The following is a 17,900-nucleotide window of genomic DNA, read 5'->3' as shown; positions in this document are numbered from 1 at the left end:
GCCTGCCCTCAAGGGGCTCACAATCTCATGGGGGAGACAAGGAACCAAAAAAGGTACAAAAAAGCTCTAGACGAGCTAAATTGTTATTCCTTTCTTTTCAAAGAGGACCAGTGACATCACAGGGTGATTCTTGACCTGAACTGGATTTAAGTGACAAAGTCATCCGCTTCACTTTCTTCTCCACGGTCATCACATCCAGGAGCAGAACAAAAGCAGAACAACTGGAGATGGCCCAGGGTATAGGGGATGCCCATGGTGTCCCCAACGTCTGACCAAGCTCTAAGCACTCCACAGCACCTGCTTCTTTGGCCTTCACGGCCTTTGGAGAAAAAAGATTGTTCTCATCCATCCGTTCCTGGGGGGAAGTCTTCATGGGCTTGGAGTAGACACCCCCCCAACTCACTGAAGGGTTTAAGACCCCTCAATTGCTCTCAACCTGGTTTAGCCAATCTGCTGAGATGCTTGGGGGGGTGCACTTACCACAGCTTCTTGAGGCCAGTGGTGAGAATTGGGCAAAGGTGGACACCAAAGGCGGATGATCAGCCCTGAAAAGGGCTTGCCAGCCCTCCCACAAGAGGTGCTAGCCCTCCCTGCACACCCCACACAGGAGAAATAGGAAATCATTAATAGAAGGAAGGTGCTAGAATTAAGAGGGGTTAGGGAAAGCTTCCTGTAGATGGTGGGATTTCAGATGGCACTTCAAGGAAGCCAGGGAGGTCAGTGTTTGAGGCAGGACAGCCAGAAAGACTGCCCAGAGTCCAGTAATGGGCACAGCCAGAAGGCTGGCGAGAGCCTGCACCATGATGGTTTTGGCATCAGAGGAGAGAAGGGGGTGTATTCAAGAAATGGTGCAAAGGTAAAATTGACAGGCCTTGGGACAGATTGGACACAGGGGAGGGAAGATGAGAGCGTGAGGAGTCCAGGAGCCTGCACAATGGATGTCGAGTCTGAGATGGCTGAAAGGTGTTTGCAGATGTGAGATTGGAGGTCAGCAGAGAGATTGGGCAGGCTAAGCAGATCTGAGGAGATTCCCAAGTGAAGCAGGCTAGAGGGAGAAGAGGCCCAGAACAGAGCTCTGAGGCACACCTGTGGTTAGAGGGTGTACTCTGGAGGAGGATCCAGCAAAGGAGGCAGAGACAGAGCGGTCAGAGAGGGAGGAGGACAAGCAGGAGAGAGAGGTGGGGTGCCCACAGTGTCCGGGGTAGAAGCAATTCTAGCCAAGCCTCTGAGAAAAGGTTATCTCATGGAGGGAAAGGAGGAAAGCCTGTCTCTTCCCCTGCCCTTTCACTGGAGGATGAGTTTGGAAGAGATCTGGACTTGTCATCGTCCCGCCTTGTCCCCCTGTGTCTCTGTGTCAGGGCGGCTGAAGACGGTGTTGCCAGAAACCAAGAACAAAGAAGATGCAGTTTCAGGCAGAAAATGACACCATCCCCAGAACTCCAAGTACCTCCCACACAAGACTTGTAGCCACCAAGAGCAGAGAATGACAGGGGCTCTCTAACCTTGACCCTACTTTGTCCTGGACTCTCTGTGTCAGGGAGAGTACGTTCAGTTTGGTTTTATTATAACCCACCATTCTTACTAGACCACCTCAGTAAAAACTCATGAAGCCTGCTGGTCACTAGTGGGGGAAGCACACCAATGGGGGCTCATGAGCTATCGAACTAGAAAATCACCCCCAGCCCTCAGAGTCACTCCCAGAACCCTGAAAAAAGAAAGGCGGCAGGAGTGGGAGGTTGGGGCAGCAGCCTCCGAGGCAATAAAACACAATTTTCCAAAGGCAGGAAGCTCACAGAAAATTGTGGTGGGGATGCAGACCCCACCCGCATCCTGCAACTTTGCCCCTCGGTTCCGCGGGGTGCAGCCACATGGGACACATGTTCGGACCCCTTCGAGCTGTGTAGACTCTTCCTCAGCCGGGCTACCTCGGTCTCCCGTGGCTCTGACGCCATCTGGTCTCCTCTGTCCCTGGGTGTCCTTGCCCTTCCCTGTCTCTGGTCTCTCCCCCCAGGGCCAGAGGAGGGGGTGAGTAAACAGGTGAGTGTAAAGGTTTTCCCCGAGCCGCCGCCCACAATTCCCTCTCGCGTCTCCTCTTCTGTCTCTGTTGCTGTTGACTGGAATCCCAGCTCGACGCGTGTCCTTGTCAATGCCCCTCGCCTCTGGCGTCCCGTGAACTTCGGGCGATCCCCCCAGAGGAGGAGGAGCAGCCGCGCGCGCTGTGGGCGCGTCCCCCCCCTCCCCCGCTTCGGCCCCAGGCAAGCTCGCAGGCTGCCCGCCTGGCGCGCTTCGGGCTCCCCGCCTGGCGCGCTTCGGGCTCCCCGCCTGGCGCGCTTCGGGCTCCCCGCCTGGCGCGCTTCGGGCTCCCCGCCTGGCGCGCTTCGGGCTCCCCGCCTGGCGCGCTTCGGGCTCCCCGCCTGGCGCGCTTCGGGCTCCCCGCCTGGCGCGCTTCGGGCTCCCCGCCTGGCGCGCTTCGGGCTCCCCGCCTGGCGCGCTTCGGGCTCCCCGCCTGGCGCGCTTCGGGCTCCCCGCCTGGCGCGCTTCGGGCTCCCCGCCTGGCGCGCTTCGGGCTCTCTGCGTGCACTTCTCGGCCCCTCCCCTGCCAGCTCCGCCCGGGCCAGCCTGGCTCCGCCCCTGGGCGACCTCGGCTCCAACGCCCCCCCCCCCCCGCCCCCGCTTATTCCCTTTGTCCCCAGAGCTTCGTCTGCCCCCTTTGCAGCTTCCGGCCCCAAGCCTTAGCCCAGGGCCTGCTGCTCCCCGTCCCCGACCCCCCCCCCACCCTCCCCGACCCCCCCCCCCCACTCCCCCTCCCGCCCTGCCCCCCCCCAGTGAAATGTTCCCGTCTTGGTTCGGTGACGCTATTTGGGGCGGTCACGTGCAGCACCGGCCACCTGAGTTCCTTGGGGGAAACAAGCCAACTCCCCCCTCCTCCCCCCTCCCTGCTTCTGCACCTCACTTTTCCACACCTGGTCATGCGCTGAGGCCACCAAGTTTTCCAAGTGCGCCTCCGGCTAAACGTGTACAAACCTGCCAGGTGGCAGATGGTGGCATGTTCACAGCTCCTGTCATTCCTCCCTCTCCCCCCGCCTCCCGGACCCCCCATCTGTCCCCCACCTCTTGGACCCCTCCCCCACCTCTCCCTCCCCTCCCGGACCCCCAATCTGTCCTTCCCCTCCCTGATCTGCCCCCCCCATCTCTCCCTCCCCTCCAGGACCCTCCTCCCCACACCTCTCCCTTCCTCCCCTCATGCATAAGCCAAGTCTCATACATTCCCTCTCCAGGACACCCCGATTCGGTCCCCCCACCCCCTTCACCCTTGAAGCCCTAGCTCTCAACTCATCACCTTCCACCAGGGCCCTTCCTGCCTCCGGTCTCTTCTCCAATCCATGCTCCAAACCAAAGTAGTCTCTTTTTTTTTAGTGGAGGGTTGGCAATGAAGATTAAGTGACTTGCCCAGGGTCACACAGCTAGTAAGTGTCAAGTGTCTGAAGCCACATTTGAGCTCGGGTCCTCCTGAATCCAGGGCCGGTGCTTTACCCCCTGTGTCACAAAGTTGCCTCCCAAAGTAGTCCTCCTGGCCCCCTTTCACCCTGGCCCCCCAAACCTTCTCTGCCGGCTGCCACCTGGCTCGTTGGCTGGTTTTCCAAGCACTCTGGGTTCCAATGATCCTCTCCTTGTAGTATACAAGGCTACATCTCCCACACCCATCTGAATCTTTGCACAGGCTGGGGCTCAGGCATGGAAAGCATGGCTTCCTCCTGTCTCTCTCAGAAGGCCTGGAATCCTTCAAGGTTTTGTCTCCTGTAGTTGTTGTGTTCTCTCCCTCCTTACATGACCACTTGCCTATCTGGGGATGGTTGGGTTCTCTCTCTCTCTTTCTTTTTTTTTTTGGTGAGGCAATTAGGGTTAAGTGACTTGCCCAGGGTCGCACAGCTAGTGTCAAGTGTCTGAGGCCGAATTTGAACTCAGGTCCTCCTGACTCCAGGGCTCTATCCACTGGGCCACCTAGCTGCCCCTGGGTTCTTATTTTAGAATGGAATCTTGGGGACAGCGAGGTGGCATAGTAGGTTAATCACCAGCCCTGGAGTCAGGAGGATCTGAGTTCAAATCCAGCCTCAGATACTTAACACTTTACTAGCTGTGTGACAATGGGCAAGTCACTTAACCCTCATTGCCCTGGGGAAACAAAGGGGCTATTCTCTGTTTTGACTTTGTACACCCAGGACCACCCAAGTCTCTTCCAGAGTGATCACTTCACAAAGGCTCATTGACTTGGGTGGCACTGGTCAGGCCCCAGCCTCTGAGCCTGTGTACGCCTTTGGCAGCCTCTTCAATTCATTCTTTCCTAAGTGATGTCTGGGCACCCCCTTCCCAGTGGTCTCTTTGGGGATCTGTGCAGCCAGGACTCCCTCAGCTTTTCTCCATCTCTGCCCAGTGCCCCCATAGGATGTTGTTTGAGGCAGTGTGATCCAATGTGATCCAGTGGAAGGAGTCCTGGGTTCACACCCTGCCTCTGAGTCACTGGGTCTCTCTAGACCTCAGTTTCGTCCCCTAAAATAAGATTCACAGGGCAGTTAGGTGGCACAATGGATAAAGCACCGGCCCTGGATTCAGGAGGACCTGAGTTCAAATCCAGCCTCAGACACTTGCCACTTGCTAGCTGTGTGACCCTGGGCAAGTCACTTAACCCTCATTATCCCACAAAAAAATAAAATAAAATAAGAGTCACCCCTCCTGACCAAGAGGGGTGTGCCCCTGGGGGAAGAGAAAATAAATGCTTGCTAATTGGGAAAAAAAAAGTCCATTTAGAAGAAAAACCCCAAAGAGGACTGGACTGGATAGACTCTGGGATCCTCTTGCTCCAGACTTGGGATTATATCTTCATCTCCACATGTGATGGGTGCCCCCCAATCCGCAGTCCTCCACACAGATCGTGGCACCTGGAGCACCTGGCTCAGGGACCTGTGGCTGGTCACTGCAGAACACAAGCAGCTGAGATCCAGTGAATTCTCCACGGAACATGAGGCCCTTCGGACACCACCCTTCCAAGGGCTCCCCAAATGACCTCGCCTCCCTGGCAGCCACACGTCCCAGAATGATGCTGTCAGATTACAGCCTGAACTTGAAGGAAACAATGCTGCAGTCCCTTAGGCCCCCACGTCCCTCATCAACTCACCCCAACCCACCCACAGAGCCAGTGCCAGAATCCGTCGTGAACAGCCAAAACGGCTTAGAAGACAGCAGTCACAAGTGGGAGCCGCACGCCTACTGGCCGCATGGTGCCCTGGATGACCTATAGGTCCTCCTGAATGTCACAGATGAGGCCCCCACGAGAAACCAATGCCATGCAATCAACATTTATTAAGGACCTACTATGTGTCAGGCACTGCTCTCAGCACAAAGAGCTTACAGTCTACAGGGGGAGATACCCACAAAAGCAGGCAGGAAAGGAAAGGGTGAGAGTGCTGGGACACTAGAAGATTCCTGAGGGCAGGCAGAGAAGCACATGCAGAGTGGGGAGGGTTTGGGGGGCTGAGGAAGGGAAGGGAAAGAGGTTGGTCCCCCCCCTCCAGCCCTCCCATCAGAGGGCTTAGGAACTCCAGTCTGGGGGTCAGAGCCAGAATGGCTCCAGCTCCATTTTACAGATGAAAAAACCGAGGCAGAGGAGGCGCCTCAGGGAGGGGAGCGACTTGACTAAGGTCACACAGAGAGTAAGCATTCGGGGTGTGATTTGAAACTCAGTCACCAAACCATGATGTTCGTGATGAAGACAACGCTAAGGGGGATATACACACAAAATAAGGGAAATCTCCCAGGGGCACGAGCGGAGGCATTTTTGACAACTCACGTAGAAGGTAGGAGAGCATCAGGACTGGCACAAAGATCTCTGGGTGTGAGGAGTCCATCTCCAGGGCCCCTGCCCCCCTCCCAGACCCCAGGGCATCGGCCCCAAGGGACTTAACTTGACAAGGAACTTGAGCTTTGAGGGTTCTCTAGGGAAAGCTGCTTAAACTGTGCAGGTTGTGACGGTCGTGTATGCCTGTTTTATATCCTTGTGTGCCCAGGGTCACATAAACATTTATCAGGAAACAAAGTCCAAGAAAGCCTATTCTGGGCATCGGACAATTGGAATAGCATCAGGGAGGAGCTCATCGGAGCTCGACAAGGGGCCTTGTCACTGCCGGTGAGGGGATCACAGATGGCGTGTCCCCACTCACACCAGTGACTATACAACTCCTGGAGTGCTCTCCTTTCTTTCAGGAGCGAGAATTAGTGGCTCTCTATTCATTACTGCCCAGGTGTCCTTGCCAGTCTCCTGTCAATATCTGCTGGCATCCTGCAGCCTGTTGCCATGGTGACAGGGTTGTTACAGACATTGAGATGAAGGATGGTATCCGATATGTAGCGTGAGGTGGGAAAGGCAGCCCTGGGAGCTAAGCCCAAGACGTCCCAGACTCTTCCCTGGAGTCACCCAGAGGGACTGACTGACTGTGCTACCCCCACTTTCTCCTGGGCGGCTTCTCCCCATCTTCTGCGACCTGCTTGCGGGATGAAAGGGAGTGTTCTGGATGAGCTGGTCAGACCTGTCAGAAGAGGGGGGTGAAGAAGGAGGAGGCTGCTGCCAGCTCCCATCTCACCCTCTCAGCTTCACTCAAAGGCAGACCCCTCTTAGCATGCCATAGCAGCAGACACACTGGAGACAATGCCAGCCATCAGGCCAGGGTTCCAAAAGACCCCCCTCCCCAGTGGGCATACACACACCTGACCCCTGGGAACCAGTGGCTGTGCCCAAGTATGAAAAGTTAGGGAGAGAAGGGAGCAAGGTGCTTGGGAGGATGTGACAACATAAGCGGGGCAGGAGGGAAGCTCCGGGGGATCAGGACTGCCACCACTCCTGCTGCCGCCATCTTGGGGCTCAGCCATGGATACCAACCACACAGACCACAGCTGTGTTTGCTGGCTAGGAAGCATCACGGAGATTCTTCCCCATCCCTCCTCTTTTCCCCTCCCCTTCTCCCTCCTCCCTCTCTCTTCCCCATTCTCCTTCTGTCTCTTTCCCTTCCTCCCTCCCCCTCCCCCTCTCTCTTACTTTCTCTTTCTCTCCCTCCCTTCTCTCTCTCCTTTGCTTCTCTCCTTCCCTACCTTTTTTTCTCTCCCACTATTTTTCTCTCTTCCTCCCTCCCTTTCTTTCTCTTTGTTTCTTTCTCAGTCTCTCCCTCAGTCTCTGTTTCTCCATCTTTCCCTCTATTTCTCTCTCTTTTCCTCCCTCCCTCCCTCCCTCTGGGTCTCTGTCTCTTTCCCCTGCATGGGGGGTGATAGGGGTGTATCTGTCTCAAAGCTTATCTTTGTTTCTTTAAAAAGTTTATATTTTTAAATTGCCATTCACCTAATCTTTGCTTACTGATGTTAAGAAAAAACCGCGACTTGCCTAAAGCATGAGTGGTCTACTTGTACTTGGTGTAGGCAAGGACAGCACAAAGTGAGGAGGAGGATCAGGGTCAGTTTCCCCTCCAAGCCCAGAGTACAGGGACACTTTTCTTCTCTAAGAACAGTAGTTAAAGTTTTCCTAGCTGAGGGCTGAAACAAGGCAATGAGAGTTTATTGATGACCATTAGTGTTACTTCCCCAAAGCAAGGGGAAGATGGAAATATCCTCTCTCTGGAATCTTATGGATTCTCCTTGTCCAGGAACAAGCTAAGTATCAAGGTCAAGACAAAAAAAGCTGGATAAGGAAGAGCTAGCTGTCTGAGGTCCAATTGAGGCAGGTGGCTGTTCCACTCCTACTCTCTTATTATCCCTCATGTTAAATTCCAAGGCCCATCTACACACTCTGTGGGAGGAGTGAAGGCTTTATCTAAGGGAAGGCCACATCCCCAGAGAGTCTGAATCAATGAATGAATGAGTAAAAGCATATCTTGCCCTATGCTAAGCACTGGAAATACACACAAGAGCTCATGTCCTGCTGGGGAAGACATTTTCTAGAGGAGGGCACAGTTGTAGGGCAGATGGAAGGCCCAGTGGTCCTTAGTATGCTGAACTAGCTCTGAAAACAGAAGCATGAAAAAACTGAAGCTTGGACGGTATCCTCTCCACCCTGGGAACAGAGCCCACCTTTAACATAAAGTTAAAAGTCAAGAAATAAGCTGAAAAAAATGGGCAACAACAACAGCAAAAGTAACTGACCATAGAAAGTTACTATGGGGACAGGGAACATAAAAACACAAACTCAGAAGAAGAAAACACAGTCAAAACAGTTACACCCAAAGCCTCAAAGAGAACTATGAACTGGTCTCAGGCCCAAAAAGAATTCCTGGAAGAGCTCAAAAAGAAAATAAGAGAGGTAGTAAAAAGAATTTGGGAAAAGAAATGAGAGTGATGCAAGAAAATCATGAAAAGAGAGTCAACGGCTTGATTTTTTTAAAAAGCACAAAAAATACTGAAGAAAATAACACTTTAAAAAACTAAATAGGTCAAATGGTAAAAGAGGCACAAAAATCCACTGAAGAGAGTTCTCTTAAAAAGCAGAATTGGCCAAATGGAAAAGGATATACAAAAGCTCAGTGAAGAAAATGATTCCTTGAAAATTAGAACTGGGTACATGGAAGCTAATGATACCATGAGACATCAAGAAACAGTAAAACAAAGTTTTTTAAAAATGAAAAAATAGAAGAAAATGTGAAATATCTCATTGGGGAAAAAACTGACCTGGAAAATAGATTGAGGAGAGATAATTTCAGAATTACTGGACTTGGGGGCAGCTAGGTGGCGCAATGGATAAGGCACTAGCCTTGGATTCAGGAGGACCTGAGTTCAAACCCAGCCTCAGACACTTACTAGCTGTGTGACCCTGGGCAAGTTACTTAAACCCCATTGCCCTGCAAAAAAAAAAAAAAAAAAAGAATTGCTGGACTAGCTGAAAACCATGACCAAAAAAAGAACCTTAACACCATATTGCAAGAAATTGTCAAGCCCTTATATCTTAAAATTAGAGGGTAAAATAAAAATGGAAAAATACACTAATCATGTCTTGAAAAAGATCCTCAAATGAAAACCCCCAGGAATACTGTGCCCAAATTCCAGAGCTCTGAGGTCAAGCAGCTAGAAATAATTCAAACAACATAGAGCCACAAGTAGGATAACATAAGATTTAGCAGCTTCTACATTAAAGGATCAGAGGGCCCGGAAAATGATATTCCAGAGGGCAAAGGAGCTAGGATTACAACCAAGAATCATCATTTACCCAGCAAAACTGAGTATAATCCTTCAAGGCAGGGCAGGGGGGTGGGGTATGTATAGTCAATGAAAGAGAGGACTTTCAAGCACTACTGATGAAAAGACTAGTGCTGAATAGAAAATTCGACTTTCAAATACAAGACTCAAGAGAAGTACAAAAAGGTAAACATGAAAGAAAAATCATATGGGATTCAATAAGGTTAAACTTTTTACATTCCTACAGGGGAAGATGCTACTTGTAACTCCCAAGAATGTACTTATTATTAGGGCAATTAGGACTGCAGAGGACACAGATGTGAGTTGACTAGGATGTAATGATATCCAAAAAAATAAAACGAAGAGGTGAGAAAGAGGAATGCACTGGGAGAAGGCAAGAGGGAGAAATAGAATGGGGTAAATTATCTCACATAAAAGGGGCACAAAAGAGCTTTGACAATGGAGGGGAAGATAGAGGGTAGTGGCAGGCAATGTTTGAATCTTACTCTCACTGGAATTGGCTCAAAGAGGGAATAACATACACAGTCAGTGTGATATATATCTTACCCTACAGGGAATTAGGAGGGAAGGAGGATAAAAGGAGGAGATGTGATAGAAGGGATGGCAAATTGGGGGAGGCAGTGGTCAAAAGCAGAACACTTTTTTAGGAGGGACTGGGTGAAAGGAGAGAGAGAGAAGGATAAATGAGGAAAACAGGACAAAAACTGCTGGGAAAACTGGAAAGCAGTTTAGCAGAAATGAGGCATAAACCAACATCTTACACCATATACCAAGATAAGGTCAAAATGGGTAGATGATTTAGACATAAAGGGTGATGCCACAAGCAAGTTAGGGGAGCATGGAATAGTTTGTCATATTTATAGATATGGGAAGAATTTATGACCAAATAAGAGATAGAGAGCATTATTAGACCTTAAATGGACAATTTTGATTACATTAAATTGAAAAGATTTTATACAAACATAACCAATGCATCCAGGATTAGAAGGAAAGCAGAAAAATGGGGGAAATTTTTACAGTATATTTCTTTGAAAAAAGTCTCATTTCTCAAATGTATAGAGAACTGAGAAAAATTTAGAAGAATACTGGTCATTTCCCAATTGATAAACAGTCAAAGGATAAGAACAGGTAGCTTTCAGAAGAAGAAATCAAAGCTATCTATATTCAAATGAAAACATTTTAAAACCATTACTGATTAGAGAAATGTAAATTAAAAACAACTTTGAGGTACCACCCCATAGCTATCAAATTGTCTAATATAACCGAAAAGAAAAATGACAAATGTTGGAGGGGATGTGGGAAAACTGGGACACTAATGCATTATTGGTGGAGTTGTGAATTGATCCAACCATTATGGAGAGCACTTTGGAACTATGCCTAAAGGGCTATTAAACTGTGTGCTTTAATCCAGGAATACTACTATTAGTTCTGTATCCCAAACAGATAAAAGGAAAGGACCTATATATACAAAAATAGTTATAACAGCTCCTTCTGTGGTGACAAAGAATTGGAAAATTGAGGGGATGCTCATCAATTGGGGAATGGCTGAACAACTTCTGGTATAGGAATGTGATGGAATTTTGTTATTGATGTTGTTTAGTAGTTTCAGTCATGTTAAACTCTTCAATGACCCCAGTTGGGGTTTTCTTGGCAAAGATACTGGAGTGGTTTGCCATTTCCTTCTTCAGCTCATTTTACAGATGAGGAAACTGAGGCAAACAAAGTTAAATGACTTGCCTAGGGTCACACAGTTAGTAAGTGTCTGAGGTTCAGTTTTAATCTTTTTTTTGGTAGGGTCATGAGGGTTAAGTGACTTGCCCAAGGTCACACAGCTAGTAAGTGTCAAGTGTAGGAGGCCAGATTTGAACTCAGGTCCTAAATCCAGGGCCAGTGCTTTATCCACTGCGCCACTTAGCTGCCCCCTGAGGTTCAATTTTAACTCAGGTCCTCCTGACTCTAGGCCTGGCACTCTATCTACTGTGTCACTTAGCTGCCCTTTAAGAAATGAGGAGGATATTTTCAGAAAAATCTGGAAAGACTTACATGAACTGATGTAAAATGAAATGAGAACCAAGAAGACGTTGTATACAGCAAGAGCAACACTGTACAATGATCAACTGTGAATGACTTTGTTCTCAGCAATACGATTCTGAAGGGATCATGATGAACACTGCTCTCTGCCTTGAGAGAGAACTGATATTGTCTGAGTACAGATCAAAACACACTTTGTGAACTTTTTTTTCCTTCTTCTTGTTTTTGGGGATCATTTGGTCTTTGCTTTCTTTCACAACATGACTGATATGGAAAGACGTTTTGAATGACCACACTTGTATAACCTACATTACACAGCCTGCCTTCTCAATGAGGGGAGAGAAGAGGGAGAGAATTTGTACCTCCAAATTGTTTTTTCAGGGCAATGAGGGTTAAGTGACTTGCCCAAGGTCACACAGCTAGTAAGTGTCAAGTGTCTGAGGCCAGATTTGAACTCAGGTCCTGAATCTAGGGCCAGTGCTTTATCCACTGAGTCACCTACCTGCCCTGCACCTCCAAATTTTAAAAAAGGAATGTTAAAAAATTGATTTTACTTGTAATTGGAAATATATATGTATGTATATATAATATTTATATTTTAATGTTATTATTAATTCAATATTATTTAACATTAAATTAATTCAATACCAATTTAATTTAATTTAATTCAAAATTAATTTAATATTAAGATTAATTTTATATCATTATTTAGTATTATTAGTAGCATATTTAATAAATACTCTGTGTGTGTGTGTGTGTGTGTGTGTGTGTGTGTGTGTACACACATAGTCTTTCTTTTTTTTGTTTTGTTTTTAGTGAGGCAATTGGGGTTAAGTGACTTGCCCAGGGTCACACAGCTAGTAAGTGTAAAGTGTCTGAGGCCGGATTTGAACTCAGGTCCTCCTGACTCCAGGGCCGGTGCTCTATCCACTGCGCCACCTAGCTGCCCCACACATAGTCATTCTTAGTGCTAGTTCCCACTCACCGACTTGAGAGGACTGCCCAGGACATCTGCCCTGAGTGCTGGCTGGGAGTTCCTATGCAGAGTGTGCTGGGAACACTCTGGCCCCTCTCAGGGAGAGGCTGCTCCTTCTCCCCCACAGAGCTCTCCAGGGACCTAAGAACTGGGGGTGTTTCTTTCTTCTGACACTGCTAGAGCATCTACCACCAGCTATGTCCTCCCCATTTGCTAGGGGGCCAGCGATGACAAAAAAGGGATATCGAGTTCAAAGATTTGGCATGAACGAGCGGCCAAACCTTTCCTCCAATGTCTTCCAGGGCTAATTCCCCCCCAGGCTCCCAAGGAATGAGACCCCACATTCAGCTCACTCACTTTCTCCATAGCCTAGGTCTGGCCATGCTCCTGTCCAAACGCAGCCTTGCTCCCTGATGTGTCCTTCTGGGCTGGACTCACTTCTTCACCTCCCTCTGGGCTCCTCGGACCATCCCTCAGTTTGTGCTGGTCTGGTTGTGAAACCTGGCCTTGTTCCCGACCCTCCCTGTTCCATGCTGGCTTTTGAAATGGCCGAAGGAATCCGCTCTTTTCACCTACAACAGAAAACAACAAATGAAAAGGTCACAAACGCCCCATTCGTTGGGGGGCCCTAGAACCTCAGAAGTGGGAAGAGGCCCAAGGCCTCCGGCCTTCCCACAAGAGATGCTATAAGCGAGCCACCTCACTTCCCAGCAGATGACACAGCTGTATCAATGCAGGCAATGGCAAGAAGCATTTGGGAACCACTTACCGAAGGACGCCCCCAGAGGCAGCACCTCTTAGCATAACAATTGAGATAATCATTGCAAAGCACTTAGCATGGTGCCTGCGTCTAGTAGGTGCTTCCTAGACGTTGGCTGGCGTTAGCAAGCTAACATGCCCCAGACCTCATTACCCTAACCCACTTCTGAGAGAGTTTTTTCTTGGAGGGGAGCACTTCATTCATCCACAGAGCCCCACAAGTGCTCGCTTCCCCTGTGCAGGAGGGTTGCCTTCAAACAAAGCATTCGCCTCATTATTCCACACAGAAGTGTACTGCTGGGGCAGCTGGGTGGTGCAGTGGATAGAGCACTGGCCCCATAGTCAGGAGGATCAGAGTTCAAATCCGACCTCAGACACTTGACAGTTACTAGTTACCCTGAGCGAGTCATTTAACCCCAATTGTCTCAAATGTCTGGGGCCATCTCTAGTCATCCTGATGCCTATCTTGCCACTGGACCCAGATGGCTCTGGAGAAGAGAGTGAGGCCGGTGACCTCGCACAGCCCTCCCTCACTTCAATCCAATTCACTGCAAGTCATGACATCACCCTGATGTCATGCTCCTCTTGGAGAATGAAGGACAAACAAGCACCGGTGCTACATGGGCTAGTTTGGGGAACCTTGGAGCAGGCATCTCTTCCGAGAAAGGTTTCCTAACTCGCACACGCTCGGTGAGTCCAGCTCCACGTGCCTGGGCCTGGTGGGTCTATGGGGATGTCTTTTCCATGGGTGCTCAGATGGCCCGGAGGAAGAGTGCGCAGGTGCTTCTCGCTGGTGAGGGGCCTTCTAGCCAGCACCAGTGACTCCATCCGTAGCTGAAACTTCCTAGGCAAGGACCTAGTTGCAAACAGCTCTTGGCCACAAGAGGCCGAGAAAAGAGAAGGGGAGAAGTCCTCTGCTACACACTTGGTAGCCTGGGCAGTCATTTTAGAAATGTCCTGAGGGGTGAACACTGGAAGATTTGCCATGCCCCGCCAACCCTGAGGAGGGAGTGGGCCTCCGACCTCTGGGCAGAGGGGATGGCTGCTGGAGGTGCAGAAGGAAGCAGACATTTCCAGACCCAGACATTTGGTATAGTTTTTGTGACTAAACTTTGTTCTTACAAAGGGCTTTTGGTGAGCGAGTGTGTGTGGGGCGAGGATACTAAAGAAGTGTCAAGGAATCACTTAAAACTAAACAAGGAAAAAAACTCAATATCCAATCAATACTCTTCTTCATAAAGAATGGTGGGCATCCTGAGGCACGTGACTTACTTGGATGGACCCCTAGAAAAACGAGAGGAATAGTGTAAGTCAACTTTTCCTAGGAGAGGCAGTATGTGGAGCGGAGAGCCAGCTAGATTTGGGTTCAGAAGAGATGGGCTCACGGCCTTCCCTGACCCCAGCAGAGCAAGTGACCTTGGCAAATCACATGACTTCTTAGGGCCTCAGTGGCCCGAATTACAAGTGGCACCCACTTCACAGGGCTGTTAGTGAGAATTAAATTCACCCATCAAACACCACTTCTTAAGTACACCAGGCACCGGGCCTGTTACTGAGCATGCAGAAACAAAAAAGAGGCAGATGCTGCTGCTTACTGTCTATGGGAGGAAACAGGGAGGTGTGTGCACACATGTAAACATGCATACAAAATATATGCCAAATAAATCCAGGAGCAATTGGGGGAGGGGAGCACCAGCAACAGATGGTCACTTGGAAGGTGGACCCTAACCTGAGACCTGAAGTGAACCTGGGGTGAAGATGAAGAGAGAGATGTGAAGAGAACTTAGGAACTTCAGAGAGAAGACTTCTAGCTAAATGTCAGTCGCAAAAGAAAGGAGAGATTCAAGAAAATGATGAAAAGGAAATTAATAGCTTGGTAAAAGAGATAAAAAATAAGAAAACTTTCAAAACTAGAATTGGCCAAATTGTAAAAGAGGCACAAAAATTCACTGAAGAGAAAACCTCCTTAAAAAGTGGAAGCGGGGAGCGGGGAGGGGGGGGCAGCTAGGTGGCACAGTGGATAGAGCACTGGCCCTGGATTCAGGAGGACCTGAGTTCAAATCCAGCTTCAGACACTTGACACTTACTAGCTGTGTGACCCTGGGCAAGTCACAACCCTCATTGCCCCACAAAAAAAAAAAAAAAGGAAAAAAAAAACCCTGAAAGTAGAATTGGGTTAGTGGAAGCTAGTGACTTCATGAGATATCAAGAAACAATAAAACAAAGTTTAAAAATGAAAAAAAAAACATAAAAAATGTGAAATAGCTCATCAGAAAAACTAATCTGGAAAATGGATTGAGTAAAGATAATTTAACCTGAAAGCCATGATCAAAAAGAGCCTAGTCATCATATTTCAAGAAATCATCAAGGAAAATTATTCCAATATCCTAGAACCAAAGGGTAAAATAGAAATGGAAAGAATCCACTGGTCACCTCTCGAAAGAGATCCCCAAATGAAAACTCCCAGGAATATTATACCTGAATTCCAGAGCTCCCCAGCCAAGAAAATATTGCAGGTAGCTAGCTAGAAAGAAACAATTCAAATATCATGGAGCCAGTTAAGGTCACACAAGTTTTAGCAGCTTCCATGTTAAAGAAGCAGAAGGCGTTGAATATATTCCAGAGGGCAAAAGAGCTAGGATTTCAACCAAGAATCATCTACCCAACAAAACTGAATGTAATCCTTCGGGGGAAAAAGTGGATATTTAATGAAATAGGTGACTTTCAAGCATTCCTGATAAAAAGACCAGAGCTGAATAGAATATTTGAAAACACAAGACTCAAGAGAAGTATAAAAAGTTAAACATGAAAGAGGAATCATAAGAGACTCAAAGTTAAAACTATTTAAAACTCAAAGTGAAACTATACTATATGTGAAAATGATACATGTAATTCCTAAGAACTTTATCAGTATTAGGGCAATTAGGAGTCTACATAGACAGAGGGCATGAGTGTGTGTCAATTATGTTAGGAAGATCTAAAAAGAATGGGGTAAGGGGCAGCTAGGTGGTGCAGTTGGATAAAGCACCAGCCCTGGATTCAGGAGGACCTGAGTTCAAATTTGGCCTCAGACACTTGACACTTACTAGCTGTGTGACTCTGGGCAAATCACTTAACCCTCATTGTCCTGCACCCTCCCCCCAAAAAAAAATTATTAAAAAAAAAAAAGAACGGGGTAAGATGGATGCATTGGGAGAAAGAGGGAGTCCTAGAATACAGGATAATTTTTTCACATAAAAGAAGTGTGTACAAGGTGTGTCCCTCTCACCGTGGAGGGGGAAAAGGGCAGGGGTGTGGTGGCAGGTCATGCTTGGACTTCACTGTCACTAGAATTGGTTCTGAGAGGGAAGAATAAATACACACACTCAGTTGGTATAGAAATCTATCTTACCTGATAGAGAAATGAGGGAAAGTGGATAAAAGATAGGAGGGAGATGACGAAGGGGAGGGCAGATTAAGGGAGGCAGTAGTCAGAAGAAAGACAGACTTTTGAAGAGGGACAGGATAAAGAGAGAAGTAAGAGAAGAAAATGAGATGGAGTTAAATACACAGTTAGTAATCATAACTCTGAAAGTGAATGGGATGAGCCTACCCATAAAACAGAAGTAGATAGAATGGGTGAGAAACCAGAAGTCAGCAATGTATTATTTTGTTTGTTTGTTTGTTTTTTTAGTGAAGCAATTGGGGTTAAGTGACTTGCCCAGGGTCACACAGCTAGTAAGTGTTAAGTGTCTGAGGCCGGATTTGAACTCAGGTCCTCCTGACTCCAGGGCCGGTGCTCTATCCACTGCACCACCTAGCTGCCCCGTGCAATGTATTATTTATAAGAGAAACACTTGAAACAGAAAGACACACACAGAGTTAAAATAAAGGGCTGGAACAGAATCTATTACACTTCAGATGAAGTAAAAAAAACAAAAAAACAAAACAAAATCAGGGGTAGTAATTATGATCTCAGACAAAGCAAAAGCAAAACCAGACCTAACTAAAACAGATAATTAGATTTTTATAGTCATATGAAAAAATACTCTATATCACTATTGATTGGAGAAATGCAAATTAAAACAACTCTGAGGTACCAACTCATACGTACCAATGACAAATGCTGGAGATAAGGAAAAATAAGTACACTAATAAACTGTTGGTGGGGTTGTGACCTAATCCAACCATTGTGGAGGATAATTTGGAAGGAGGCCCAAAGGGCTATAATACTGGGCATACCCTTTGATCAAGCAATATCACTACTAAGTCTGTATCCCAAAGAGATCAAAGAAAAAGGACCTATATGGACAAGAATATTTATAGCAGATCTTTTTGTGGTGGCAAAGAACTAGAAATCGAGGAGATGCTTATCAATTGGGGAATGGCTGAACAAGCTGTGGAATATGATTATAATGCAATACCACTGAGGCATAAGAAATGAGTAGGATCATTTCAGGAAAAAAACCTGGGAATTATATGAATTGGGCAAAATGAAGTGAGCAGAACCAGGAGATCATAATGAACATCAATAACAATATTATATGATGATCAACTGTGAAAGACTTGGCTATTTTGATCAATACAATGATCCAAGACAATTCCAAGATGAAAAAATGCTAGCAACCTCCGAAGAGAAAACTGATGAACTAAATGCAAGTGGAAGCATAATTTTCTCGCTTTTTTTTTGGTAATAGGGCTAATAGGGAAACGTTTGGTATGATTTCATAGGAATAATCACAGTGCTTCCCTTCTCAGTGGATGGGGGAATTGTGGGGAGGGCAAGATTTTGGAACTGAAATTTTAAGAAATGTTTAAAAATAAATAACAAATGGAGCATGCCCATTACTGTTGAGGGCACCACTGTGCTCCCAGATGACGACCCACGTCCCCTAGGCTCACCACCTTGATGCAGTCCTTCTTTGGC

This window comes from Dromiciops gliroides, chromosome 4, assembly GCF_019393635.1.
Source record: "Dromiciops gliroides isolate mDroGli1 chromosome 4, mDroGli1.pri, whole genome shotgun sequence".
In the NCBI taxonomy this organism is placed as follows: Eukaryota; Metazoa; Chordata; class Mammalia; order Microbiotheria; family Microbiotheriidae; genus Dromiciops; species Dromiciops gliroides.
This window is presented reverse-complemented; position numbering follows the sequence as displayed.